This window comes from Jaculus jaculus, chromosome 13 (genome assembly GCF_020740685.1).
Source record: "Jaculus jaculus isolate mJacJac1 chromosome 13, mJacJac1.mat.Y.cur, whole genome shotgun sequence".
Lineage (NCBI taxonomy): Eukaryota > Metazoa > Chordata > Mammalia > Rodentia > Dipodidae > Jaculus > Jaculus jaculus.
Genome location: NC_059114.1, coordinates 85,926,257 through 85,952,974, shown reverse-complemented (window position 1 = coordinate 85,952,974; position 26,718 = coordinate 85,926,257). Strand labels below are relative to the sequence as shown.

Sequence of the window (26,718 nt, the reverse complement as noted above, 5' to 3'; positions counted from 1 at the left end):
ATCGCCTGGGGTATATGAGTGTTATTTATTTGAAAATATAATTAACTAAAAGCTCCTAAATGATGGAATTACTGATTTTTTTTATTTTTACTTTTTAAAATATTTTATTTTTTTCATTTATTTGACAGAGAAAGAGGGGGCGAGAGGGAATGGGCAAACCAGGGCCTCTAGGCACTGCAGACGAACTCCAGACACGGGTGTCCCCCTGTGCATCTGGTTAACGTGGGTCCTGGGGAATAGGACCTGGGTTCTTTGGCTTTGCAGGCAAATGCCTTAACTGCTAAGCCATCCCTCCAGCCCAAATTACTGATTATTAATTCCTATGTGGGTTCTAGATCTAATGGCAGGCATTCTTATGAAAGACATGTGTAGGACGAGGGAGACGGTTCAGCTGAGCATTCCACGTAAGCATGAGGATCCAAGTTCAGATCTCCGGGAGGATTCCTGGGACTTGCTGGCTAGATGTCTAGCTGAATCGATGAGCTGTCGGCTCAGTGGGCGGTCCTGGCTCACAAAATAAAGTGGAGAAAGACAATTGAGAAAGACACCCGGTATCAACCTCTACCACACATGTATGCGTGCTTGCAAAAAAAATGTGCACTCACACACATGTGAACATGTCTACATACATGCACATATATCACACACACATGTGGGAGAGACAAACAGAAAAGGTGATATGACACTTGGCATGCTGTGACCCTAATCCAAGGGAAGCCGAAACCTCCTGGAAACGCTGGCAGCTCTTAGGAGATAGTAGGAGGCCCGGAAGGGTCTCTCTCTCTCTCTCTTAGACCCTCTCAAGGTATCGTCATGCTGACACCTTGACTTTTGGCATCTGGACCTGGGGAGAGTAAGCCTCAGTTGTTTTGAGCAATCAGGTGTTAGTATGGGTTATGGCAGCCACAGAAAGCTCCTGTAGTCTCCCAACATCCTGAGCCAAAGTCTACTCCTGTCTTGGTAGGTGCTAATCAATCATTGTTCTTTATTTTGTTTATTTTCCAATTGGGAAGCTTTTATCACTGTTCTGAGTTCATGCATTGCAGTCATGTAGTATATTCGATTTATTGCATGTTAAGTGTTAGTTTGTGGGTTATTTATACAAGTAGAGTCTGTGACTTTACTAGTCAGCTGCAAACAAATGGATTTTGCTTCACAAATTTTGGAGCAAAAGGCTGATGAAAGTATAGAACAGTTTCTATCGAAAAGGGAAGCATGAGCCGGGTGAAGGTATTTTTGAGCAATTACACTAATTACACACCAGTAGCAGTCAGTGTTTGGTTTGGAGAGAGACACTGTGGGTTGGAGGCTGGTTTTTGCCAGTTAATTGGTGGGCAAGTTCCTTATGTTCTTTTGGTCTTGATATCTGCATGTATGAAATGGGTAAGGATTAGAAAGATGGTAACAATAAAGTTCCAAGAATGAAACATGAGGTATGGTGGGCACAACAGAAGTGTCAATCATTGCTCAGAAGAATAAAAAAGAGGTGAAACTGAACTTTTATAAACTTATATCAGGGCTGGAGAGATTGCATAGTGGCTAGGGCATTTGCCTGCGAAGGCAAAAGACTGAGGTTCGATTCTCAAGGACCCACATAAGCTAGATACGGAGGGTGGTACATACATCTGGAGTTTGCAGAGGCTGAAAGCCCTGGCACACCCACTCTCTCCCCAGCCATCTCAAATAAATAAATAAATAAATAATAAGTAAGTAAGTAAGTAAACTCACATCATTCCCTCATGCTAACAGCATCAATACACTGCTCATACCCTGAAACTAAGGTTTCATAAAGAATGGTCCCCACTCTGGCTGGCTGAGGAGATGGATCTGTTGGTAAAGTGCTTATCCTACAAACCTGAGGACCTGGGTCTGAATCCCAAGCACCCAAATAATGCTGTGTGAGTGTGGGCCACCAATCCCAGAACTAAGGAGGCAGAGGGCGCCACAGGTCAAGATGGCTAACCAGCCAAATCAGTGAGTTCTGGGTTCAAGTGAGAGACCCTAGCTTAAATGAGGAGGAGAGAGATTGGAGAAGCTGCATGACATCAACCTCTGGCCTCCATGCACCACACACACACACACACACACACACAGGAATTTTATCCACTCATTTAGGACTTAGTAAATTAAAAAAAAATGATACAAAGCTAGAATTAATTCTTGTACGTCGTGTTGCTGATAGCGCCAGTTAGAAGACACTCACTATAAATGACAAATTGCCTCTCTTGTTACACCAGCCTTCCTTGTCTCATTCTTTGATCCACTGCAGTATTTATCAAATTCATCCCATTAGTTCAGTGTAGATGCTAATTGATTAATCTCCTTGAGCTCATCACCGTTGCATGCCAGGGCTGCCATAAAAATATTCATGGAGCCCATCCTAATGACCAAGTCTCTTCCCTTTCTTCCAGCAGAACTTTAAGCACAGCATCCTGCAGTTTCCAAGCCTTGTAAAACTCCAAAGACACCTTGAGAAAAAATTATTGACAGTTTTATGTATGAATAGAATGTGCTTTGATCATAATTACCTCCCATTACTTTCTGGGAAACTCCTCCCCATCCTCCTTCCACTAAACTCTTTCTTCCCCACCCAGCTACTTCCTCTTCCACTTTGATGTCTTGGAGGGTTTCTGATGATAATTTTCCCCTTCTGTGTGTAGGGCTCACTGAGTTTAACTAGGGTTGCCTTTGTGAGCAAGGGTGGAGCTTATTAACCAGAGCACGAGCAGTTTATCATCAGTAGCCTCCCCATTGCACGAAATGTCTCCTGCGCCCCTTGCGTAACAGTCAGGCATAAGTCGCTGGGCTGAACCTCCAGGCCAGGCACAGTTATGGAGGAAGGGGTTTACTGAAGATACAGGGGAAGCTCCATAATGGCAGAAAAAGCTGGCCCGCTTTCACAGGTGCAAGCAGAGTGAGAGAGAAGAGCCCCAAGCCACCACCAAAGAGCAAGCCAGCACCCTTAGGAACTCCGCAGAACTGAGGCACTCAGCATGTCTTAGATTGGAATTCAGTTCCGCCTTAGGGCTGGACCCTAAGGTCCACCCACAGTGACACCTCCTCCAGCCAATAGGCTACAGATCTAAATTACAATCTTTAGTAAACTCCTGAATATATTGCAGTCATCCACTCAAACTACCACACCCCATAACCACCATTAACTTCCAGTAGGTCTTCAGAGAGGGATGGGGTCTCATGCCCTCCTCCGTCACCCATGATGGAATGCTGAAGGATTGCTTTGAGGTTCTGAATGCAATGACCACGTCATGTCTAGATGACAGTATTCCACCTTTTCCCCCTTACATTCTTTCTGTCTTCTCTTCTGCCATGTCCCCTGAGCCTTGGAGGGGTGATAGGTGTCTCATTTAGTGCTGAGTACTCCAGTTACTTATTCTCAGCTCCTTGATGAATTTTGAGTCTCCTCACTCATCAACATCATCTGCATAAAGCAGTTTCTCTAACCCAAGGTGAGAGCAGATCTAAATATGGCCGTCAACGTATACATATTTAGATAGGAATTTCATGGGCTCAAGTCATTTCCTTCATGTTGCTGGGACAAGACGCCTGACCAAAGGCAGCCAACTGAGGAAAGGGTTTGTTTTGGCTCACAGTCATGTGGGGAAACTTCCGGGTGGCAGGGAAAGGATGGTAGAGCAGAGGCTGGGCACCATGTCTTGCTGTAGCAGCTGGCAGGAAGTGTCAAGAGAGGTGATGGCTGGCTCATCAGCCTATGGCAGTATTGAGAGCTGGTGGAACCCCGAGGCACTTGGAGGTTAGGTCACTGGGGATAGCGGGACACTAACCCTTTCCTCTCTTCCTTTCCCTTCCCTGCTGTTATGAGAAGAGCAGTTTTCTCTATCACACGATCCTGCTGGGATCCACTGGATCAAAGGCTGTCATCACTCACTGAAGAATACAGATAAATCAATTATCAGAGGGATTTGTCACAGGGGAAGTCTTCCTCTCTCAGGCTGTGCTCATCTGAACTGAACTGCTCTGGACCACACTGCTGGATGGCCTGTGCTGGTATTCTGTTGGTACCTCTTTGTGATGACACCTGGGTTGGACACCCTCCTTTTGTTCCTTTAAAATTTATTTATTTTTATTTTGGGGAGAGAGAGAAGGAGAATTGGCATGCCAGGGCCTCAGCAATTACAATTGAATTCCAGATGCTTGCACCACCTAGGGGCATGTGTGACCTTGCACTTGCCTCACCTTTGCGTGTCTGGCTTATATGGGTTCTGGAGAGTCAAACATGGGTCCTTAGGCTTCACAGGCAAGTGCCTCCAGCCCAACACCCTCTTTTTGGATTTCAGGTCTTCCTCTTGCTGTTGACTGCAATAACAAGAGTCCTTTGAAGAAGTGTGAAAATGTCCAAATGTGTAGTTTGGTGTGTGCATTTGCATTTGTGTGTGATGTCTTTGTGTGGATGTGTGTATCTCTGTGTGAGCGTGGGAGCATGTGTGCTTTGGTGTGTGTGTGTGTGTGTATGTGTGTGTGTGTAGGTCAGAGGACAGCCTCGGGCATTGGTCCTCACATCCCACTTGGCAGACTTCTCTCTTGTTCTCCACTGGCCCGTGAGCATCTAAGGATCCTCCTGTTTCTGCCTCCCTGCCTCCCTACCTGGGTTTGATTCCCCAGTACCCACTTCATGTCAGATACACAAAGTGATGCTTTCATTAGGAGCTCACTTCGGGCAGCTAGGGGCCCTGGTGTTCTCTTCCTTTTCTCCCCTTGCAAATAAGTAAATGTCCTGATTTGACTGTTTCCACAGGAGAGGTCTCCAGCATCTTCTCTTTATGGCTGATTTCTGAGATTTTAGACAGCCACCTTTAGTCTTTTCATTGTTTCTGCTTGGCACTCAATGTGCATTTTTAATGTGGAGACTTGAAACCTCATTTCTGGGAAATGTTTTCTATAATCTCTGATAATTTCCTCCTTTTCTTTTTATCGAGGTAGGGTTCACTCTAGCCCAGGCTGACCTGGAATTCACTATGTAGTCTCAGGGTGGCCTTGAGCTCACGGCTATCTTCCTACCTCTGCCTTCCGAGGGCTGGGATTAAAGGCTTGTGCCACCATGCCTGGCTCCTCTTTATTTATTTATTGATTGATTGATTTTCAGAGATGTTGGCCGTTACATTTTGGACAATTTTACTTTTTGTTATTGTTTTCTGTTTATGGACTTTTTTTGTTTTACTTGGGGTACCCTCCATGTTCATGCTCTAATCTTCCCTTAAAATTTACATGTTCTTGTAGGTTAACTTTCCAAATATCTCTCTTCCTCTCTGAAGTTTGCTTCATACCTTCTTGTTCTTGTTTTGGGAACATATTCTTTTATTGAGTAGCTGTAAGAGTCTTGAGACGTACCTCTACATATCCAAGTCCACGATGCATCCAGTGTCTGCAGAGCTAAGCAGTCCTCTGGAGACTTCCCCATCAGTCTTTTAGCTCACGTTGCAAGTTCTCTTAAATACTTGCCATCCTTGGCTGGTCTTTTGAATTAATACTATGGTGCTCCAGAACAGCTTGCAAGCTCCAAGTATGTGGGCACATGTGCTTCACAGAAAGGGCCAAACAACTTTGCCCAGGAAGGCAATTAGCCCTTTTTTTTTTTTTTTTTTTTTTTTCCATTTTCGAGGTAGAGTCTCACTCTAGCTCAGGCTGACCTAGAATTCACTATGGAGTCTCAGGGTGGCCTCGAACTCACGACGATCCTCCTACCTCTGCCTCCCGCGTGCTGGGATTAAAGGCGTGCACCATCACGCCCGGCTAGTCAATTAGCTCTTCTATTAGAGTCCAAGGTGGCCGCGGAAGCCTCCAGCCTCCTGCTGGGTGTATGTTCTGGGCTGCCTTCCCCGGGGACCAGGTTGTGGAAAATGGAATGAATACTCTTCTGTCACTAGGCTGTCCGCAGCTCGGTCCCCAGTTTCAGGCTCTTGCTTCACCTGCCGCTTTCTATGTCTCACAGTAACAATTAGATTGATGTCTCTTTTTATCCTTCACTTTTTAAAAATTGACAACTTCCATAATTATAGACGGTAAACCATGATGCTTCCTTCCCCCCACTTTCCCCTTCACAACTTCACTCTCCATCATATCCCCTCCCCCTCCCAATTAGTCTCTCTTTTATTTTGAATGTCATCCTCTATTCCTCCTGTTATGACGATCTTGTGTAGGTAGTGCCAGGCACTGCGAGGCCATGGATATCCCGGCCAGTCTGGGTCTGAATGATTGCATTGTGGGCAGTCCTACCCTTCCTTTGGCTCTTGTGTTCTTTCTGCCATTCCGTCCGCAATGGACCCTGAGCCTCGGAAAAGTGAGACTCATGTCTTTGCCGTGCATTGCTAGTGGCGCGTTTCCCTGGAGAGCGTGAGCCGGGAGCTCCAAGTGTTAGCCTTAGCTGAGCGAGCTGGGAAGGAATCTTTTCTCAGTCTTTGTGTTGCAGTCAGGTTCGCATTGCTGGTGGAAATCACCCAACCAAGAGCAGTTTGTGGAAAAAAAAAAAAAAGGTTTATTTTGGCTTACAGGCTCAAGGGGAAGCTCCACGATGGCAGGGAAAATGATGGCATGAGCAGAGGGTGGACATCACCCTCTGGCCAACATCAGGTGGACAATAGCAACAGGAAAGCGTGCCTAACACTGGCAAGGGGAAACTGGCTATAACACCCATACGTCCACCTCCAACAATACACTGCCTCCAGGAGGTGTTAGTCCCCATAACTCCATCAGCTGGGAGCCTAGCATTTGGAACCCCTAAGCTTATGGGGGAGACCTGAATCAAACCACCACACTAGGCATGTCCTGTTTTAAAGTTCTGGAGCATGGAAGGGGACTCTGAGGAAATCCTGTGTCTCAAAGTTTTTGTGAGAGTGAAAGGGAAAGTGGGTTCATTTTGCGAGCACTGTTGTGATATGTGATATTGGCGGCCATCTTGATGCTGGGTCTAGGTTAAAAGAATCAATGGGAACTGAAGGTCAGAGACTGAACAACATGGGATTTCTTGTGTTAACATACAGACGCTGGAGAATGAACAAAGAGCACGCTGGCTGGGATTTGAAAGAGAATTTGCATTCTCTGAGGCATTACAGTGTATCTTCTTGCAAGGATGTTGAGGAGGCTTAAAAACAGTTGTAACTTGGCACCAGGGTAAGTTGGCCTAATTCTGCCACTGCGCCCTGGCTTGGAAGGGGAGTGTGCAATTTCCTTCACTGGGTGCTGACCGCTCTCAATGGTAAATGAATAAGAAAATTACTCAATGGATTAAAAAAGATTAGAATGTCTTAGATTAAATAACTTCTTTTATTGGTTGTATTTAGCAAAGAAATGGGGGCCTTCTGAAGAACACAGGCCATAAAGGCAGAATGGCAACGACAGAGAAATTATTTTATATTATAGAAAGGAATTATATTATGTTAATTACATTAATTGTTCAAGAAATATTCCTGAGCAGAGATCTCCCATGGATGGCTTTTAGCCATTTGTCCTTTCCATTGCTTTCTGCCCAGAGGATGTCTCAGCCTCTTTATTGGATCCTGAATCTTATTTTAGAATCATGCCAGCGCTGTTAAAGTGAAGTTAGATGGCGCGTTAACACGTGAGTGTTCACCCGGCTGGGGATGTGGCTCAGCGGATAGAGTCCCTGCCTAGAATGTGCGAAGCCTTGAGTTCGAGCGCCAGCACTGCGTGGCATCGAGGAAGGTGGCATCCACCTGCAGTTCTCACACTTGGGGTGCAGAGACTGCAAGGTCAGGAGTTCAAGGTCATTCTCAGCCACACAGAGTTTCAGGCCAGCCTGGGGCTACGTGAGACCCTGCCTTCAAAAGTAAAATGTGTGTTTTCATCAAGGGTATGATGGGAACAGTGAACAAATGAATGAAGAATGAACAAGGATATGAACAGTTTCATATGTTTTTGTTGCATAAGAATATAAGAAACATGGGGTTCGCCAGGTGTGGTGGCACACACCTTCAATCCCAGCACTCTGGAAGCAGAGGTGAAAGGATCGCCATGAGTTTGAGGCCACCCTGAGGTATGGTGAATTCCACGTCAGCCTGGGCTAGAGTAAAACCCTACCTCGAAAAAAAAAAAAGAAAGAAAGAAAGAAAGAAAGAAAGAAAGAAAGAAAGAAAGAAAGAAAGATGGGGCTAAGTATTTTGCACTCATTTTCTCACTCATTTTCATAGTCACATAAATCACACTGTATCAGCCAACTTAGACTAAGTCATGCTGAAAATGAAAAAATAGTCCCTGTATAAGTTGTGATGCAGGATTTTGGGGTTCAGGGAGGATTACACAAGAGACCCCATTCCCCCAGCCACCCTTAACTTCAGAACCATGAAACAAAATGAAACTCTTCTCTTTGTAAGTTACTTATCTCAAGGGTTTGTTGTCCTGAAAGTGATGGAATGATGAATATTGTAGGCAGCAAATGGATTGGTTAATAATCTTAGATAGCTATTGTTATTATCTCCATTTTAATTTATTTTAAATATATTTTTAGTATTTTATTTAAGAGCGAGAAAGATAGGGGGAGAGAGCGTGAGAGAGAGAGAGAGGGAGAGAGAGAGGGAGAGAGAAAGGGCAAGCGAGCACACATCAGGGCCTCCAGCCACTACAAACTCCAGACACATGCACCACCTTGTGCATTTGGCTTACATGGGTACTGGGTAATCAAACCTGAGTCTTTAGGCTTTGCAGCCAAGTATGTTAATGGCTAAGCCATCTCTCCAGTCCCATCTTAATTTTACTGGTGGAAAAACAAACAAGTTTAAGAATGACACTCAATTCTCAAATCTTATAGGGAAATTTATTAACTACTTAAAACACTGCATAATGAAAATGCCAACAAGAGCCAGGTGCGGCAGCACATTGCTGTGATCCCAGCACTTAGGAGCTGGGGCAGGATGATTGAGAGTTCTGGGTGAGCCTAGGTGACATAGCAAGATTGTCACAAAAATAAAAATGAAAAACATAGTGAACCGTGTAAGCAAAGTGCAACGTAACATATCTTCAGTCAGCAGTACTGAGTCTCGTGTAACTGTCAGAGTGAGGCCTCTGTGTTACTATTTTAGAGAAAGAAAATTAAAGAACTTTAAAAAAATTATTTCAGGGTGTCACTGAGGAAGAAAAATAAAACATTAATATTAATACTGTCCATGAGGAACAACACAAAGGTTTCTTTTCAAAAGATGCAATCAAATCTTCCTTTTTTTTTTTTTTGTATTTTCAACGTATGGTCTCACTCTAGCTCAGGCTGACCTGGAATTCACTATGTAGTCTCAGAGTGGGCTCGAACTCACAGTGATTCTCCTACCTCTGCCTCCCTTCCCCAGAGCTGGGATTAAAGGCGTGTGCCACCACGCCTGGCTTCTTTTTCTTTCTTTCTTTCTTTCTTTTTTTTTTTTTTTAATTTTTTGAGGTAGGTCTTGCTGTATGTTTTGTTATTTTTCTATTGTTGAAGATTGAATCCAGGGCTTGTGCAGGTTAGAAACACGGTCTAACACTGAGCCCTCAGCCTAAAACAATTTATTCAAATAAATATAGTTTTAAAAATCTGGATTTCAGACACCTCAAGATGTCTCAAGCTGGGCTGTGGTGGGGCATGCCTTTAATCCCAGCACTTGGGAGGCAGAGGTAGGAGGACCACTGTGAATTGGAGGCCAGCCTGGGACTACATAGTGAATTCCAGGTCAGCCTGGGCTAGAGGGAAAACTTATCTTGAAAAAAGCAAACAACAAGAACAAAAAACATAAACAAAACAAGAAGTCTCATTGTGGGAAATCTCTAGTATTTAAAATCATCATGTGATGTTGACATTGGTCAAATATGAGACATAGTTGAGAAACAACTATTTGTTATTTTAAGGAAAGATTATTCTTAATAGGAAATAATTTCCTATCAGGCAGAACTCTATCTTTAGCTCTTGAGTGTCGCTGGTCAGTTCTAGAATTTTATCTCATTTCTTATCGTTGCATGAAGTCTGTCGGTCGCCAGTGGTATCCTAATGCTGCATTTTTCCCGATCTGTTATTAATCACGAAAAAGGCACCTCTCTAGGCACAGAAACGACAAACGGGTGACAGCCCCTTTACTTGAGTGAGTCTGCCACCTCGTGGCTATTTGAGAAACCTGACATAAAACTGATGTGAGCTCTAATGGAACGAGCTGGACGTGAACTGCGTACGTGAATGATATTTAGAAACGTGTTAGCTTTCATTCTCCTGTTTTCCCATCCCATGCGCAACCCTCACCCCCATTCTTTCTGAATGGCACGAGTCTCTGCTCCCCTGAAGGCCAGACTCACACCCCTTCCCCCCCCCCCCCCCCAGGTAGGGTCTCGCTGTAGCTCAGGCGGATCTGGAATTCACTATGTAGTCTCAGGGTGGCCTTGAACTCGTGGCGATCCTCCTACCTCTGCCTCCCGAGAGCTGGGGTTAAAGGCGTGCAGCGCGCCGAGCTCGGGCTTCCCTTTTCTATCCTCCCCCATCTCTTTACAGGACTGACTCCCATCAGTCCGGGCTCAGCTCTAAATGATGAGCAGTGATTTTAGAAAGCCTCTCATCGCACCACTCGGGAGGCTGAGGGTAGGAGGGCCTCACTGAGGCCGGCATGGGATGCTATGAAACACTGCCTCAAACATTAAACCCCAAAAGCCTCTGTTGCAATCAGGTTCACACTGCTGGCAGAAAACACCCAACCAAGAGCAGCTTGTGGGGTGAAAAAAAAATAGGTTTATTTTGGCTTATAGACTGGAGGGGAAGCTCCATGATGGCAGGGGAAAATGATGGCATGAGCAGAGGGTGAACATCACCTCCTGGCCAACATCAGGTGGACAACAGCAACAGGAGAGTGTGCCAAACACTGGCATGGGGAAGCTGGCTGTCACACCCACAAACCTGCTCCCAACAGTACACTGCCTCCAGGAGGCGTTAATTCCAAATTGCCATCAGCTGGGGACCTAGCATTCAGAACACCTAAGTTTATGGGGGACACCTGCATTAAACCACCACAGGCTCTTAACATATTTATATTGATTACTTCTTCATGGCTTCGAACAAATACCTGACTGGAGGCTACATAGGGAAGGAAAAGAGGTTAATTACGCTTCATTTCAAGGGACGTTTCTTAGCAGGGTGAAGGCATGGCACACTGGAGGGGAAGTCTGCCTCACCTCGGTAGGCAGGAAGCAGAGGGCGCACAGGAAGTGGGTCAGGTTACCCCCAAGCCACACCCCCGGTAGCCTAATTCCTCCTGCAAGCCTCCCTCTCCTGGAGGCTCCGCTACCTTACCAAGCGATGCTCCCAGCTGGGCACCAACTGTTCCCACCCATGAGCCGGTGGGAGACGTTTAACATTCAAACCACAAGGAAGTTGTTATCTCCATTGAATTTTAGATTTCAACTTGGCTTAAATCTTTGAATGCTTTTCAATATTTAATGATAGAATAAGAATTAAACCCAGACTCCAAATTACAAACGGCCATCAGGAATTCATCTAAGGCAAATAGGAACAGATGGACATCTGTTTATTTAACCAGAACTCACCTGATATCTTGCACCAGGAGAGAAAGTATTCTATTGTGCAATATTTAAAAAGTTCCTGCATGAAGTCTGGTATTTATTACACTTCATATTTTATTTCCCTTAAGCCATGTTATCTTTCTTTCTCGTGGTTGGTGGACTTTCCTTGCTCTCTTTTTTTCCCCATTTGCTTTTCCACAAGGAGATAAATCCAGACTACACTGGCAGATAGTCTAAGCTATGTTTCAATTACTGAGATAAAGTGAAATTCATGAGATTAAAATAAAATAAACGCCGGAAGGGACGATAAGCCCCTCGTAATGGAAATTGGGATTAAGTTCCAATTTTCATCACCTTCTGTATCAGTCAGTCATAAGTGCTTTGAGTGGATGAAAAAAATAACTGGGTTGATTTGACTCCATGAAGGAATATGTAAGACTTATTGCAGTAAAAAGAAAACTTATTTGAGAATATGAAAAAAAAAATGCAGTTCTACACAAAGCATGTTAAAAATACTAAGGAACTCTTTATTTCATTTGTTGTCTACAAACAATTTTCTAAGATAAACAAGACAATGCATATTAAATAAATTTGAGTTTTTAAAAAAGAAAGTTTCAGCAGGGCGTGGTGGTGCACTCCTTTAATCCCAGCACTCAGGAGGCAGAGGTAGGAGGATTGCTGTGAGTTCGAGGCAACCCTGAGACTCCATAGTGAGTTCCGGATCAGCCTGGGTTACAGCAAGACCCTATCTTGAAAAACCACACACACACGCACACACACACACCCCAACTAAAAAAAGAAAAAGAAAGTGTCAGACTCACTTCTTAATTATTACTTAGAGGTGATTTTACCATGAGGAAATTATTAATGATCTAGATTGGGCATGAACAAATGGCCTTGTGCCAAAGCTGGCCTGTCTTGTGTTATTTTGTAAATAAAGTTTTATTGCAACACAGCTGTGCCTATTTATTTACATGTTGTCGATGCCTGTACTGTTTACATATTTGTTTATACATTTCCTGCTGTAGTGGAAATAGCAACCTCACAGCCTTTAACCCTCAGATAGTCACTGTTTGACCTGGTGTGAAATTTTTTGCTGGTTGCTGCAATAGAGTCAATGCTTTTCTATTAGATCGAGTACTTTTGAAGGTAGGACTTCTATGCTTAACCTGGGTGTCAAATTGCTCTTAAAAATATATGAGTACCACTGATATTTTCAGTTAACAATAACCTAAAGAAATATCACAGGAAACTCGGGTTTATGCAGCGGGTAGTATTGTGTAACTTTTATGTTTAGTTTATCAATCTGCCCTTTAGGTTTACCCCATTTTTTTCAGCCACTGGGGAAATGTGTGTGTCATCCGACTCTCTGCTCTGGCCGATGTCTTCAGCATCCCTCCCCAAGTGTAGCTCTGCAGCGATGTCAGGCCCTCCGTGATGCAGCCTGGATCTCCTCTCAATGTTCCCAGGAGCCATGTCGGTCCAACTACCGCACAGGGAGCAGGTTACCGGGAAATCCCGTGGTCCAGCCAGCATTTTCTATCTTCAGTGCTTCCGGCCTGCGGGCCTTCCAGCCAGCCATGCCCACGCGCTTGGCCTCTTCCAACAGGTGTTCACTGGTAAGACTCCCACAATGCCTTTGCATGTAGACGTGAGAGAGCCCTCCTCCATGGGCCAACATATAAGCGATGGCTCCAATGAAGAAAGAGAAGGAGAAGGAGGAAGAAGAGAAGAAGGTGAGGAGAAAACAAAGGAAGCAGAGAACTGGGAGTGGGGGCAACCCTTAAAATACGAGTTGTTTATCTATGTTGTTTTGCCAAAACAACAATTGAGAAATCAAATTTCATTCTACAAGTGTGTGTTTAAAGTTCACAGCAGAACATCTGGCATGTAATAAGGAATAGCTAAAGAAACCGGCACGCGCAAAGCCTTGGGTTCGGTCTCTGGTCCTGTGACGAAGACGGAGGAGGAGCAAGAACAGTTGTAAGAGGAGAGAATATGGAATTTAAGGAGAGGAACCCAGGAAGTCCGTGACCACCATCCCTAAACTTCCCAAGACACTGGCCTCTCCTGACTACAGAATTCTGCTCCAGGCCTAAGAAGAACCGGGGAGCGAACATTTTCCAGAGACTTTGCTCCATTAATGGAAATCATGACCCCGCCCAGGGAGAGGAACCCGGCACAGCATTACGTGTTTGGATGACATCATTTTTAATCGTCTTAGAAAAATAGTTTGGTAGTATCACACTATGATGGTATGCAGTTTGGTGACTGATAACATAAATGGGGTCATGAGGAAATTTCTTATTTCCCACAAAAATTGTATTAAAATTATCCTTCATGAAGTTAATTTCACCCTACATAAAGGAATGGAGCCATATGGCTCTCAGAGTTGACAGCTAGGAAGAGATGTCGCTCCTGCCACACCACCACGTTTTCTTTCACTACATGGTGGAAATTAAATAGTCTGTACGGTTTTCTTTGTTGGCCGCCTCCAGGAGATTGAGAGCTTCAGTCCCTGAGTGAACACGGTCACGCGTGTTGCAGTTTTCCATGACTGCGTCGAAGCCCTCTGGCCTCCCTGACTCCCTGCTCTGCCTTTGCTGATTTCCTTCTGTAGTGGTCCCGTTGATGTTGTTGCAAAAGTGACTTCTGACCATGTTTCCTGAGTGTTGTGAGTTGGTTAAAAAGGCTTTCCAGGGCTGGAGAGATGGCTTGGTTGTTAAGGCTCTTGCCTGCAAAGCCTAAGGACCAGGTTTGAGTCCACAGGACCCACATAAGCCAGATGCACAAGGTGGCACATGCATCTGGAGTTCTTTTGCAGTGGCTGGAGGCCTTGGCAGGCCCATTCTCTCTCTCTCTCTCTCTTCTCTTATTATATCTGCCTCTTTCTCTCTCTCTCAAATTAATAAGTAAATAAAATATTTTTAAAAAGTCTTTCCGTACTTAAAATAAATCCTCAGAGGAATTCCAGGAAGTAGATGATATTCTTGTTTTCCTACAAGAATTCAGGCTAAGAGAGGTGAAAGAATTTGCTCAAACCACAAAGTAAGAAAGTAGAGACAAAGCTAGGATTTAAGAAATTTGCCTGGCCTTCTGTTGCACACCTTTAATCCCAACACTTGGGAACAGAGGTAGGTGGGTCGCTGTGAGTTCAAGGCCGGCCTGAGACTATGTAGAGAATCACAGGTTGGTCTGGGCTAGAGCGAGAGACCATACCTCAAAAAACAACAAGGGCTGGAGAGATGGCTTAGTGGTTAAGCCTGTGAATCCTAAGGACCTTGGTTCGAGGCTCCATTCCCCAGGACCCACATAAGCCAGATGCACAAGGGGGCGCACGCGTCTGGAGTTCGTTTTTAGTGGCTGGAGGCCCTGGCGCGCCCATTCTCTCCCTCTCCCCCCCCCCCCTCTCTGCCCCTTTCTCAATCTGTCGCTCTCAAATAAGTAAATGAAAATAAACAGAAAACATCAAATCAATAAATAAAAAAATTAAAAAAACAACAAAAACCATATTTATTTGTGTACATGTTTGTGTGTGTGGCATGCGTGTGCCATGGTGTGCGTGTGGAGGTCAGAGGGCACCCTCGAGGTGTTTTCTCTTCTTCCAACCTGAGACAGGGCCTCTTGCTGCTGCAGACGAGTACCAGACTTAGTTGGTGTGTGGTGGTTTGGAACATCAAGTCTCCATGGCCTCAGGTGTTAGTGACTGAGTTTGCTATGTAGTCCTCACCCCGAAGAGTGTTTGGGAGTAGTGTGTCCCCAGCGGGGGCCTGTGGCAGCCCTGAGCGCTCAAGGTCGGCTCCTGCCTGCTGCTGTCTCTGCCCGCTGCGGAGGTGTGATGCACAGTCAGCGTCCTCTGCCTCCCCCCATTAGGAATCTGTAAGCCTGAAACACACGCTTTCCTCCAGTAAGCTGCTCATGGGCAGGTGTCCAGCGACAAGAAGGTAACTGCCCCCGACTTTGATCTGGAGATTCTCCTGGCTCCACGCCTCCTTGTCGTAGGAGCGTTGGGACGTTGGACACATGCACCACCTTGGGTACAGCGTTATGTGACGCTGAGGAGGACCAAATTCACATCAGCAGGCTTTGCAAGCAAATGCCTTCAAGCACGGTGCTGCCTCCCCGGCCCCAAAGCCAGGATTTTAATCTGTTGCTATCTCAACAGCCAGGCCTGTCTGCTCAGCCCGAAATATGTTACCTGGTCATGTCTCCTGCCCCAGTGGAGTAAAACGGGTGTTTGAGAGAGCTGCGCTGTGTAAAAAGAATAGATTTTCCCACTGGGGGGAAAAAAAATCAAAGGATGGACAGCTAAAAAGTTTTATCTGTAGAAATGATATAGCAGACTAAGATTTTTTTGTTTGCATGTTTTCTTTAAATTTTAAAAAATTTTTATTTATTTAAAAGTGACAGACAGGGCTGGAGAGATGGCTTAGCGGTTAAGTGCTTGCCTGTGAAGCCTAAGGACCCCGGTTCGAGGCTCAGTTCCCCAGGTCCCACGTTAGCCAGATGCACAAGGGGGTGCACGTGTCTGGAGTTCGTTTGCAGAGGCTGGAAGCCCTGGTGCGCCCATTCTTTCTCTCTCCCTCTATCTGTCTTTCTCTCTGTGTCTGTCACTCTCAAATAAATAAATAATAAAAAAAATTTTAAAAAATTCTCTCTCTCTCTCTCTCTCTCTCTCTCTCTCTCACACACACACACACACACACACACGCAAAAAAAAAAAAAAAGTGACAGACAGATAGACAGAGGAAGAGGTAGAGGGAGAGAGAATGGGTGCTCCAGGGCCTCCAGCCACTGCAAACGAACTCCAGATGCACGCGCCACCGTGTGCATCTGGCTTATGTGGGTCCTGGGGAATCCAGCCTTGAATGGGGGTCCTTAGGCTTCACAGGCAAGTGCTTAACTGCTAAGCCATCTCTCCAGTCCATTTGTATGGTTTTTTAATTAATTTAATTAATTTATTTGAGAGAGTGGAAGAGAAAGAGGGAGAGAGAGAGAATGGGCATGACAGGCCTCCAGCCACTGCAAACGAACTCCAGACACATGTGCCACCTTGTACATATGGTTTATGTGGGACATAGAGAATCGAGCTGAGGTCCTTTGGCTTTGTAGGCAAATGTATTAACCACTAAGCAATCTCTCCAGTCCCCTGCTTGTATGTTTCTTTGAGGTAGGGTCTCACTGTAGCCCAGGCTGACCTGGAATTCACTATGGAGTCTCAGGGTGGCCTCGAACTCATGGTGATCCTCCTACCTCTGCCTCTCAAAGGTTGGGATTAAATGTGCTTGCCTCTATGCCCAGAAAGACTAAGATTTTAAGTTGGGCAAAATCCAAACAGTGAATCAGCAAGTCAAGAAAGTCTAACCAATTAGTTATTAAATACATACAACTTAAAACCATTTTGCACCTATGACAAATTGTTAAGTGTATTGGTGATAGAGCTCTGGGGAAGCATTCATCTCCAGTTTCTTCTTCTTAATTGTAGTGAATTTGTTTAATCTTATTGAAGGGAAAAACTCATAAAAATCAGCATATGGGGGCTGGGGAGACGACTCAAGGTGTAAGAGTGCTTACTGCAGAAGCAGGAGAACCTGACTGTGAACCCAGGTAGAAAGCCATGCGTGCCTGAAACCCCAGCACTGAGGGTGCTTCAAGGCAGGAGAATCCCTGGGGCTTGCTAGTTAGCTGGTGTGGTCCAGAAAAGAAAAGAAGAGAAGAGAAGAGAAGAGAAGAGAAGAGAGAAAAGAGAAGAGAAAAGAAGTCTTCAGTGAGAGATTCCACCTCAAGGAAACAAAGTGGCCTCAGGGAATATTGGTGTATTCCTCTCCTGCTCTTCCAATTTGTTTTCCTTTATTTATTTATTTGAGAGAGAGAGGCGGGGGGGGGGGAGAAATAGGCAGGTAGTCAGGGGGAGAGAGAGAGAGTGAGTGCGAAAGAGAGAGAGAGAGAGAGAGAGAGAGAGAGAGAGAGAGAGAGAGAGAGAGGAGAGAGAGGGAGAGAGAGAATGGGCAATCCAGGGCCTCCAGCTTTTGCAAACAAACTCCAGAGGCATGCATCCCCTTGTGCATTGCGCTTATGTCGGTCCTGGGGAATCAAACCTGAGTCCTTTGGCTTTGCAGGCAAGCACCTTCACTGCTAAGCCATCTCTCCAGCCCCAAATCAAACTTTTTGATGGACCCTACATCTCGACACTTCGAGTATTTTAAAAGGTGACAACCCGTAAGTTTTTAAAGCTTGTCATGGCAACATAATTAGGAGTAAAAAAGGCAAAAGTAATTGCCTATCTGCCAACCAAACACTGAGTGCTCCACATATTTATGAGGCATGCTGTGGAGTCGTCATTCAGATACAGAACAAGCTATACAGAAAGCTGGAGAGCTTCATGCGCATGCTCTGTGTCCACCAGCACCAACAAGTAAGTTGATTTACGGATGGAGGAGGGAAGGGAAGACTACATTGCTCAATGTTGTCGTGCCTGTAATTGCTACTCACGGACCTCAAAATAAAGAAATCTAGAATTCCACGAGAGTGTGGCACCCCGGAGGCCAGAGCCAGTTCTCTGCGCTTTTGAGGTCGGAATGAGTGGAGATAAGGGGTCAAAGTCAAAAGGGAAGTGCCAGGCTCGTGGCACAGTCTTTGTCCAAAGTGGAGCCACTCAAGCAAAGGGAAAGAATCAGGAAGCAGTGACCCAGAGAATGCCGACAAGGAAGAAGCCAGGCTCTGCGGAGCCGTTTCTTAGCTCTGACCAGCAGTGACAGTGACTTTCACTGGAGTTACTAAGCAATACATGGTTACTGCAACAAACAATCAAACAAACAAAACTTTCATTAGACATAGAATTCTATAACGTGGTATTAGAGAGCTCAGGTACCTTGCACCCCGCTCAGAAGTAACACCCATGGCCAGGGAGTGCACAGCCATGTCTCCCACGGTTATGGCATTAATGGAACAATGCTCTACATGTTGTTCAGCTACTTGCCTTACGCATCCAAGAGATGGTTTGGGGCACTTTTCCTTGTATTTGATTTTTATTATTTATTTATTTTAGGGAGAGCAAGCGAGTGAGAGACAGAGGGAGAGGGAGAGGAAGACAGAATTAGCAGATCAGGGCCTCAGCCACCGTAATCGAACTCTGGACGTTCGCACCACCTAGTGGGCACGTGCGATCTTGCGCTTGACTCACCTTTGTGCGTCTGGCTTACGTGGGATCTAGAGAGTTGAACCTGGGTTCTTAGGCTTTGCAGGCAAGTGCCTTAACTGCTAAGCCATCTCTCCAGCCTTGTATTTCATTTTTTTTTTTAATTGGAGGTATGGTCTCACTCTAGTTCAGACTGACCTTGAATCTATGTAGTCTCAGGGTGGCCTTGATCACACTCACAACAGTCCTCTTACCTCTGCCTCCCAAGTGCTGGGATTAAAGGTGTGCCCCACCACACCCAGCGCTGTATTTGATTTTTGATAAAAGTAGTATCATCACTATAATAAAATTGCTTTTTTTTAATCTTCCTGTGCACTGGGTGTGTTCAGGATGGCAGCCATTTTTTTTTCTCCCTGTCAAGCACGCAAGCACATCCTATGCTCACTTCCCTCATATTTATATGCGGAATTTACTTCTCCTTGAAACGCTCACTGACTTGTCACATTAAAAACATGTCCTCAGCTATTTATTTAGGCTAGATTTCCCCTTCATACGCTTTTCAGTCTGGCACTCTTATTTCTTACCACCGTACTTTCTTGGTTTGGATAGAAATGAATATTTCTGACATTCATCTGAGCTGCTGTGGGGTGAGGGAGCCGTGGGTGTGAGAAGAGAGAGTCGCAGCAGCCATGGGGCAGTGTAAGAGCCCGGAGTGAAAGATCAGGCAGGCGTGCAACTTGGATGGCATTCACGCCCAAAGAAACGGGCAAAGCGGCACCCCCTGGCTTGCCTACATCTGGCAAGAGGTTATTGTTTTTGCATTTTGCACACTACTTGTTTTTGCTACTTGTTTTGGGGACCATTCCTTTTGTTGGACTTGCTGTATAAATGTTTTAGGGACTCTAATCCTGTACGGGCTGATCTGTAGATGCAGGCTGTACGAAGGGGCTGAGAGCAGGACTTGATGCTCAAGAGTCTTGTTGATTCAGAGGAAGAGCCACGCACGTTAACTGTTCTACAACATGCCTTGTGCCGTTGTAGCCTGTTGTGTGAAGGTCTGACAGGGAAAGAAGCCAAAAAACCGGGCAGCGTTCTCTAGACTGAGCCCCTGCCCCACCCACTATGATCCTGTGGGAACAGGAAGGTCTGCCTAAGAAAAGCCCTTGCTGGTTGCTGAGCCAACAGCATTTTACCCTTGATTTTACATGGGTTTGTTCACCTTGAGTGTGGTTGAGTAGAAATGAACTTAAGGGAGCTGTGGGGAAGTAATGCTTGGAGGAGGGACAGGGAATGAGATCTGTTTTTTAAAAATATTTATTTATTTATATTTATTTATTTGACAGGGAAAGAGGGAGAGGGAGAGGGAGAGGGAGAGGGAGAGGGAGAGGGAGAGAGAGAGAGAGAGAGAGAGAGAGAGAGAGAGAGAGAGAGAGAGAGAAAGAGGGAGAGGAAGAGGGAGAGGGAAAATGGGCATGCCAGGGCCTCTAGCCACTGCAAATGAACTCCAGACATGTGCACCCCTTGTGTGTCGTCTGGCTTACATGGGTCCTGGGGAATTGAACCTGGGTCCTTTGACTTTGTAGGCAAACACCTTAAGCACTAAGCCATTCCTCCAGCCCGAGATCTGTTTGTAAGGGAGCTGTGGGGAAGTAATGCTTGAAGGAGGGACAGGGAATGAGATCTGTTTGGGGGGGCTCTGAAATTTCTTCCCCAGGTGCTTCATGTTGGGCAAATGCTCTTTCGTGCAGCTCCAAGGCCAGCCTGTCCCTTTCACTCCAAGTTCAGTGCTTCGTAGTAAACAAACACTCACTCAGGTTTCCTAGCTATCCTTTTACAGTACAGGCAAGAGAAGGTGAAATCGAGAGGCTTGGCTAAGCCATCTTCTCTCAGGTACTCAGCGTGCAGTGACACGGCATGGAATTCCAAATCCCTGGTGGTAATCCTTGGCCTTGCTCGGGAAGCAGCGGCAGTAATGAAAGGGACCCATCAGGCTCCAGAAACGGTGAGCTCCATTAGCTGCTAAAATGCCCCAGTCTGTGCCGTCCTGCCAAAGACCACACCACGTTCCTCTGCCCTGACTGCTCTCAGTGATAATAAATAAATCAATGTAAATAAGAGGGTCTTCCCCAAGTGAGAAGCAGCTTCCTCCTTTCTCCAACCAGAGTTTCTCAACTTCCAAATTGTCATGACTGGCACTGGGGTGATCACTGTTGTGGGGCTGCCATGTTCTTGGAAGGATGTCTAGCAAAGTCCCTGGCTTCTACTGCCTAGATATCAGTAATGTCTTTCCACACCTTGCCTCTCTATCTCCCCCAGTGACTCCCAAAAATGCCACCCAAGGGTGCTCCATATTATTATCTGGGAAGCAAAACAGCCCATATCTGGGAACCACCTATTTAAACAAAGACACTCCACTTGTTGGAGTGATGTTTTTAGTCTTTTTTTTTTTAGTTAATTATATCCTTAATCTTTTATGCACCTAAGTTTATCAGTCGTTAATATAAGCAGCTACATGACATCCTCAGTGGGTAAGGCTAACAATTTTCTGAAAGCCAGAGCTTCAAATGCTTTTGCACCAATTCTGTGTGTTTTAGAGAAAAATTCAAGAGCTTATACTTCAAAACATGACATGTTAGAGGAGAAACTAAAAACACACACACAAAAAAATGAGATTAAAAACATCTCCCTAACAAGTTAGATTCTGTGTAATAGTGCAGTCGTGTTGAGATGAAAGACTCTGGTAGAATCCCTGTTTCTCAACTTCTTTCCTCTCTCCTCATCTGTCCCTGTCCCTGCCCTGTGCGTGTGGTGCCGGGGTTCGAACCCGGGGCCTCACTCAGGCCGTGCAAGTGTTCCACCTCTTGGCTGTGTTTTTATCTTCCCTTCCCTTTTTTTTCTTCTTCTTTGCCCCTCAAAACACTTTTTAAGAGAACAGCTAAGTCTAATGGGAGACAAAATTGAAGAGACCTGCAGTTTTCTCTACTGGTTAGAATCTTTTACCTCCTGTTTCCATGGTAACTAGCAAAATCTGTATTCCAATCACACCTTCGAGCAGCTCTTTTGCTCTCTCCATCAGGAAACTAAGCCCAAGCACCAAAGGTTCTGAGCATTACTTTTTTTTACCTTGTCTTGTTTTCCCTTTGTAGTAGAAAAAAATAGGAGGAAGGAAACATCTGCAGGCTTATCATGCAAATACAGTGGGAACCTGTCACCACTGGAGTAAAAACATAGCTCTAAATAATATTATCTTATTATGTAGGTGTGTTTATACACAGTACTCAAGCCACTCTTAAATAATTCATTCAGCGTCGCTAGCATCAAACCACAATTAGGCGAAAATAGAGACTTGCTCATAAACGTTAACATTTTTGTTTTTTTAAATAAGTTTTAAAATGATTTTGTTATTTTATTATTTGAGGAATAGAGGCAAATTATATATGGATAGATGATTGGCAGACAGACAGATAGATAGATAGAAAGAAAGAACGAGGATGGGCATGCTAGGGTCTTCAGCCACTGCAAATGTTCTCCAGAATGCTCCACCTTGTGCATCTGGCTTACATGGGTCCTGGAAAATCAAACCTAGGTCCTTTGGCCTCACAGGCAAATGCCTGAACTGCTAAGCCATCTCTCCAGCCTGTTTTTTTTTTTTTTTTTTTTTTAGGTAGAGTCTCACCAGGTTGGCTTTGAACTCACAGAGATCCTCCCACCCCTGCCTCCTGAGTACTGAGAGATTAAAGGCATGTCCCCTGGTGTCCAGCAACGTCATTTTTTATATCCTGGAGGTTTTCAGCCTGGAGTGGTTTTGCCTACAGAGGCTATCTGGAAACATTTTTGGTTATCATATTGGTGGTGGTGGTATCGGAACGACCCAGCCCCAATTAGGAGACTGTAAAAGCCTGGCTTTATAGATGGAGTAATATTGAAGTAAGGGAAAGACTTGCTCAAAAGAAGAAAATGTTTTGGAGGCAATGTTTTTCATAATGAGAGAGCGAGGGCGATAGAGAGAGGGAGAGAGAAACATCGTCGCGTTTTCCTTATCACCCCTTGGCTAAGATATGCCCTGTATTGCTCTAAAGAATACATTTATCTTCCTGTCAAGGGAGACTACTCACCTTTCCCCCATGAAATGCTGATGGCACTTACCTTTGGTGTCTGTCTCCCTAAAATATGGCTATAGTGTCGCTCGGGCTGTGGAGGCCAAGCTTGTCCTGAGCTCTCGCCGCAGCCCGGCGGGCGGCGCAGCGCAGCGCGGGGCGCAGGACCACCTGCAGCGGCATCTTCGCGGCGAGGAGCGGCGGGCGGAGAACGCGGAGCCGCCCACGAGCGCCAGGGGGCGCCAGAGCGCCGCGCACCGAGCGCCGCGGTCAGCACGGGTTTGCGCGAAGCTGAAATCGCCTTTTGTCTAACCAAGAGCCTCCCTGGAGAAAGATGTCACGTTGTCTTATTTTTTTAAAAAATATTTTTATTGCACATTTTCCTCTTGCTAACAGGTAAGCTCGGCGAGTGTATGTTGTGTCTCCCTACTCCGCAAAGTAGTCGCCCCCCGCCCCTTCCCAGGACACGTGGACACGCGCCGCTGGCCGCAGCCTGGCCCCCCTCGAGCTGGCTCCGGGCAGCGCCGGGCGGCTGCAGGGGACGGTCGGTTTGTCCAGAGCTGGTGCCTCAGAGAAAGGCACGGGAGTAAAAGTCCACTTCTCTTCCCGTCTTCCTTCCCTTCTTCGTTCTTTCTTCCGCGGGCGGGTGCGGAGAGCATCCTTGGAGAGGCAATGCCGCCCGCCCCTCCAGCCGGTCCTCTTTACGCAGGCGAGCTGCTGGGGGTGCGGGGTGCGGAGCCGTCGTAGGTGCGCGTCTCCCCGGTGCCGGCGACCCCCAGGGGTGCGTACCCCAGTACCCCACACCAGTTCTTCCACTGGGTCACCCCCAGCCCCGGGGCACGCCTGCATAGCGGAATCTCAGCCCGCAGTCCCGAGCGCAGAGGAAGATAGCGGGTGCAGGGGGAATCCTCCATCAGCCCCTCAAATCTGCAAGAACCTGAGCACTTCCAATGTAAGGGTTCCAGGTGTGTGTGTGTGTGTGTGTGTGTGTGTGTATGAGAGAGAGAGAGAGAGGGAGAGACAGACAGAGGAGGGAGACACACCCACAGACAGTTGGGGGTATGGAGGGGCGCGCAGAGCCAGGGAGGAGGGTGGGGGAACGTGGATAATGGATAGAGCCAACTGACCCGGGCAGGCTGCGCATAGGGTTGGAAGGGAGGGACCAGGATGGAGGAGGAGGATGGGGGGGGAGCAGAAGATGTGGGGTGACTGTGAAGGGGTGGGGACTCCCGGCTTCTGGGGAGTCTCGGAGAGGCTGGAGGGGAGGAGCCGAGCTGGAGGGATGGAGGATGGGGGCGGCCCTGTGGCGGTGGGGGGGCTCGTGGATGGCGGGGCTCCCGGGGGCGGAGGGGTCTGGGGGCGCCGGGGCGTTGCGGCTGGGGAGGGGTGCGGGCGGCGGGCGGCGGGCGGGCGGGGTCGGGGAGCGCGGGGAGGCGGGCGTGCGCGCCGGGGGAGGGCGCTGGGCAGGAAGGGGAGGGGGAGCGCGAGCGGTGCAGAGGCGGCGGCGGCGGCGGCGGCGGCAGTAGCGGCAGCGGCGGCGGCGGCGGCGGCAGCGCTCCAGCTCGCTCCACGCTCCGGGCTCCGCCGTCGAGCCGGGCGACCAGAGCCTCCGCCAGCGGCCGGGCGACCGGGCCGGACCACGCCAGCCACCGGGGGCCCCTCGGCGGCACCGCGCTCACCCAGGGGCGGCACAGGCACCCAGGGCCGGTAAGCAGGCGCGCCCGGTGGTCCCCGGACTTGGGGGGTGGGTGGGAGGACTTCGTTCTCCCAGGGGGCCCCGCCCCACCCCGAAGCCCCCCCGGCTTCTCTTTCCCCGGGCAGCTGGGGTGGGGGTGCGGCCGGCATTGGGCGGTAGTGGGGGCCGTGGGGTTCCTGTGCTTGGGGGATCCGGGGTGACGACCCTCCCCCCTGCACGGGGTGGTAGGCTTCGGACACTCGCGAGGTGGGGATGCGGAGGGTGGCGGCGTGGCCCCCTGCGGAGTTTGGGGGGGATGCAGGCTTGGGGCTCCGGGTGGGCAGCTGCTCTGAAGGCAGAAATGCAGAGGGCGAAGCCTTTTAGCCATCAGATCCCCCAAGACGTGGTTCTGTGGGTTGCACCGCGCACAGCTTTCTGTCATTGGAACCGCTCGGGGGCCCCGGAAAGAAATCGCTTGGTGTGAGTTGGGGGGTGGGGGCGCCCCGGCAGAGGATGGGGGTTGGGCGGGGCGGGAGAAAGACGGCCGGGCATCTGGTCCGATGGGAGGGATGGGAGCCGGCTGGGCAAATGGATTTCCTTGGCCCCCGGGGTGGGGTGTCGTGTGTGTGTGTGTGTGTGTGTGTGTGTGTGTGGGTAGGTGGAGGAAACGGCTCCTGGGTGTGGGTTTGGGGGTAACCTGGGAACACGAGGTTCACAAGTTAGGGACTATCAATCAGATGCATGCACGCCCCGAGCTCATCAAAGCCCCGGCCCGGGGGGCTGCCTTTGCACTCACCCGTGGGCACCTCGGAGCAGTTCCTTTTTTTTTTTTTTGGAGCCTGGCACTCGGAGCCCACGGGGTGAGGGGTGGGTTGCAATCTGCCAGCGCGGCCCGGTCTGCTCAAGCCCCCGCTCCTGGCCACAGATGCGGGGTTAGCAGTTTTTTTTTTTAAATTAATTATTTATTTTTTGGCCTGAATTGCAAACGCTGTCACCCGACGTCCAGTTCCCGCTCCCCTTCACCATAAAAAAAAAAAAAGAAAAAAAAAATCCAATCAGCAGTGCAGAGCCCCTGGATCCGCTCGCAGACACAATGCGTGGCTCGGGACCGCATTCTTTTCATGAATATTCATCGAGCGCCTGGCCCGGCTCCGGATCGGCTTCCCCGGGACACCTCCCCTGGGGCCGGTCTCCGAGCCCAGCCCGGGCCGCGGCGCCCGGTGGAAACGGGGCGTTTTCCGCGCCCCGCGCCGCGTTGACACACCTCTCTTCCCACCCTGGGCACCGGCCGCTCGCGCGACGGGTTCAGGTCAAGCACCGGGCCCGAAGCGGCCTGTTACTGGGGTGTGGATGAACACCCCCCCTCCCCGCGCCCCGGGAACGCAGCTGGGGCTCGCAGACCTCCGAGGACTGCGGGCAAAATGAATGAATCGGGACTGTAATTACCTATTCCTTTGTCTTGGCCTCGCGCATGCGCCGAAGCGCAGGGTGTGGAAGGCCAGACAGCCCCATCTGATCTCCCCATCACCCACCCACCCACGCCCCTCCGGAGCCCAGGAACAAAGACGTTTGCTTAAATGTTGTGTGAAACCCTTGGACGCGAATGACACCCCCTCTCTGCACCCCACCCCCCCGTGCGCTTGTTTCTGTCCCCTAGGCTATCACCACCCATCGCTTTTTTGCATTCTTACTCATTCCAATTGGCCAAGAAAATGAAATTAGCTTTTTTTAGCGGGGGCAGGGAAATTGTGGGATACACACACACACACACATATATGTATGTATATATATATACATACATATATATGTGTGTATATATATATGTATATATATATGTATATATACACACACACATACACATACATACATGTACAGTGGCCTTTTCCTTTCCAGAACGATCGTTCATTGTTCTCTTGGCTGCAAATTATCACACTGCAGGGCTGGTGGTTTTCTTAGTTTGCACCAATTAACAATTTGCCTGGCACATCTTTCTTTGTGGGTCATCTGTCCAAGGGACATTGATCCCAGACCAGTGATGGGTGTTGCCCCTAAGAAACCACCTGGGAAAAATTAAGAACATCTTGACTTTTATATGTATATAAAAAATATATATATATATATGTGTATATATATATGAACAAAATGGCCTATAGAAGCCAGCGTGAGAAAATGGTTACCCTATCTGCGTGATAACCTTTTCCGGTGGCTGATGGCTGCTACCTGAGTGTCTCATTGAGCATTTCACAAGGCCCATCTCAGGGACATGAAAAGGAAGCAAGCAGCTCAGGGCA

At 47.5% G+C, this 26,718-nt stretch overlaps 1 protein-coding gene and 1 long non-coding RNA gene across 2 annotated transcripts in view; one reads left to right on the top strand and one right to left on the bottom strand.

The window, feature by feature from the left end:
• Positions 1-205: 205 nt before the first annotated feature.
• LOC123454217 lies at positions 206-22,908 on the bottom strand. Its single transcript, XR_006633217.1, has 3 exons — positions 22,802-22,908; positions 1,262-1,366; positions 206-504 (listed from the first exon to the last, which is right to left on the bottom strand). It is a non-coding gene; the product is annotated as an uncharacterized LOC123454217 (long non-coding RNA).
• A 1,438-nt stretch (positions 22,909-24,346) lies between these two features.
• Basp1 (brain abundant membrane attached signal protein 1) overlaps positions 24,347-26,718 on the top strand; it is a 64,940-nt gene continuing 62,568 nt past the window's right edge. The window contains 1 exon segment of the mRNA XM_045132935.1: positions 24,347-24,459. The gene's annotated coding sequence lies outside the window, so the exon portion shown is untranslated.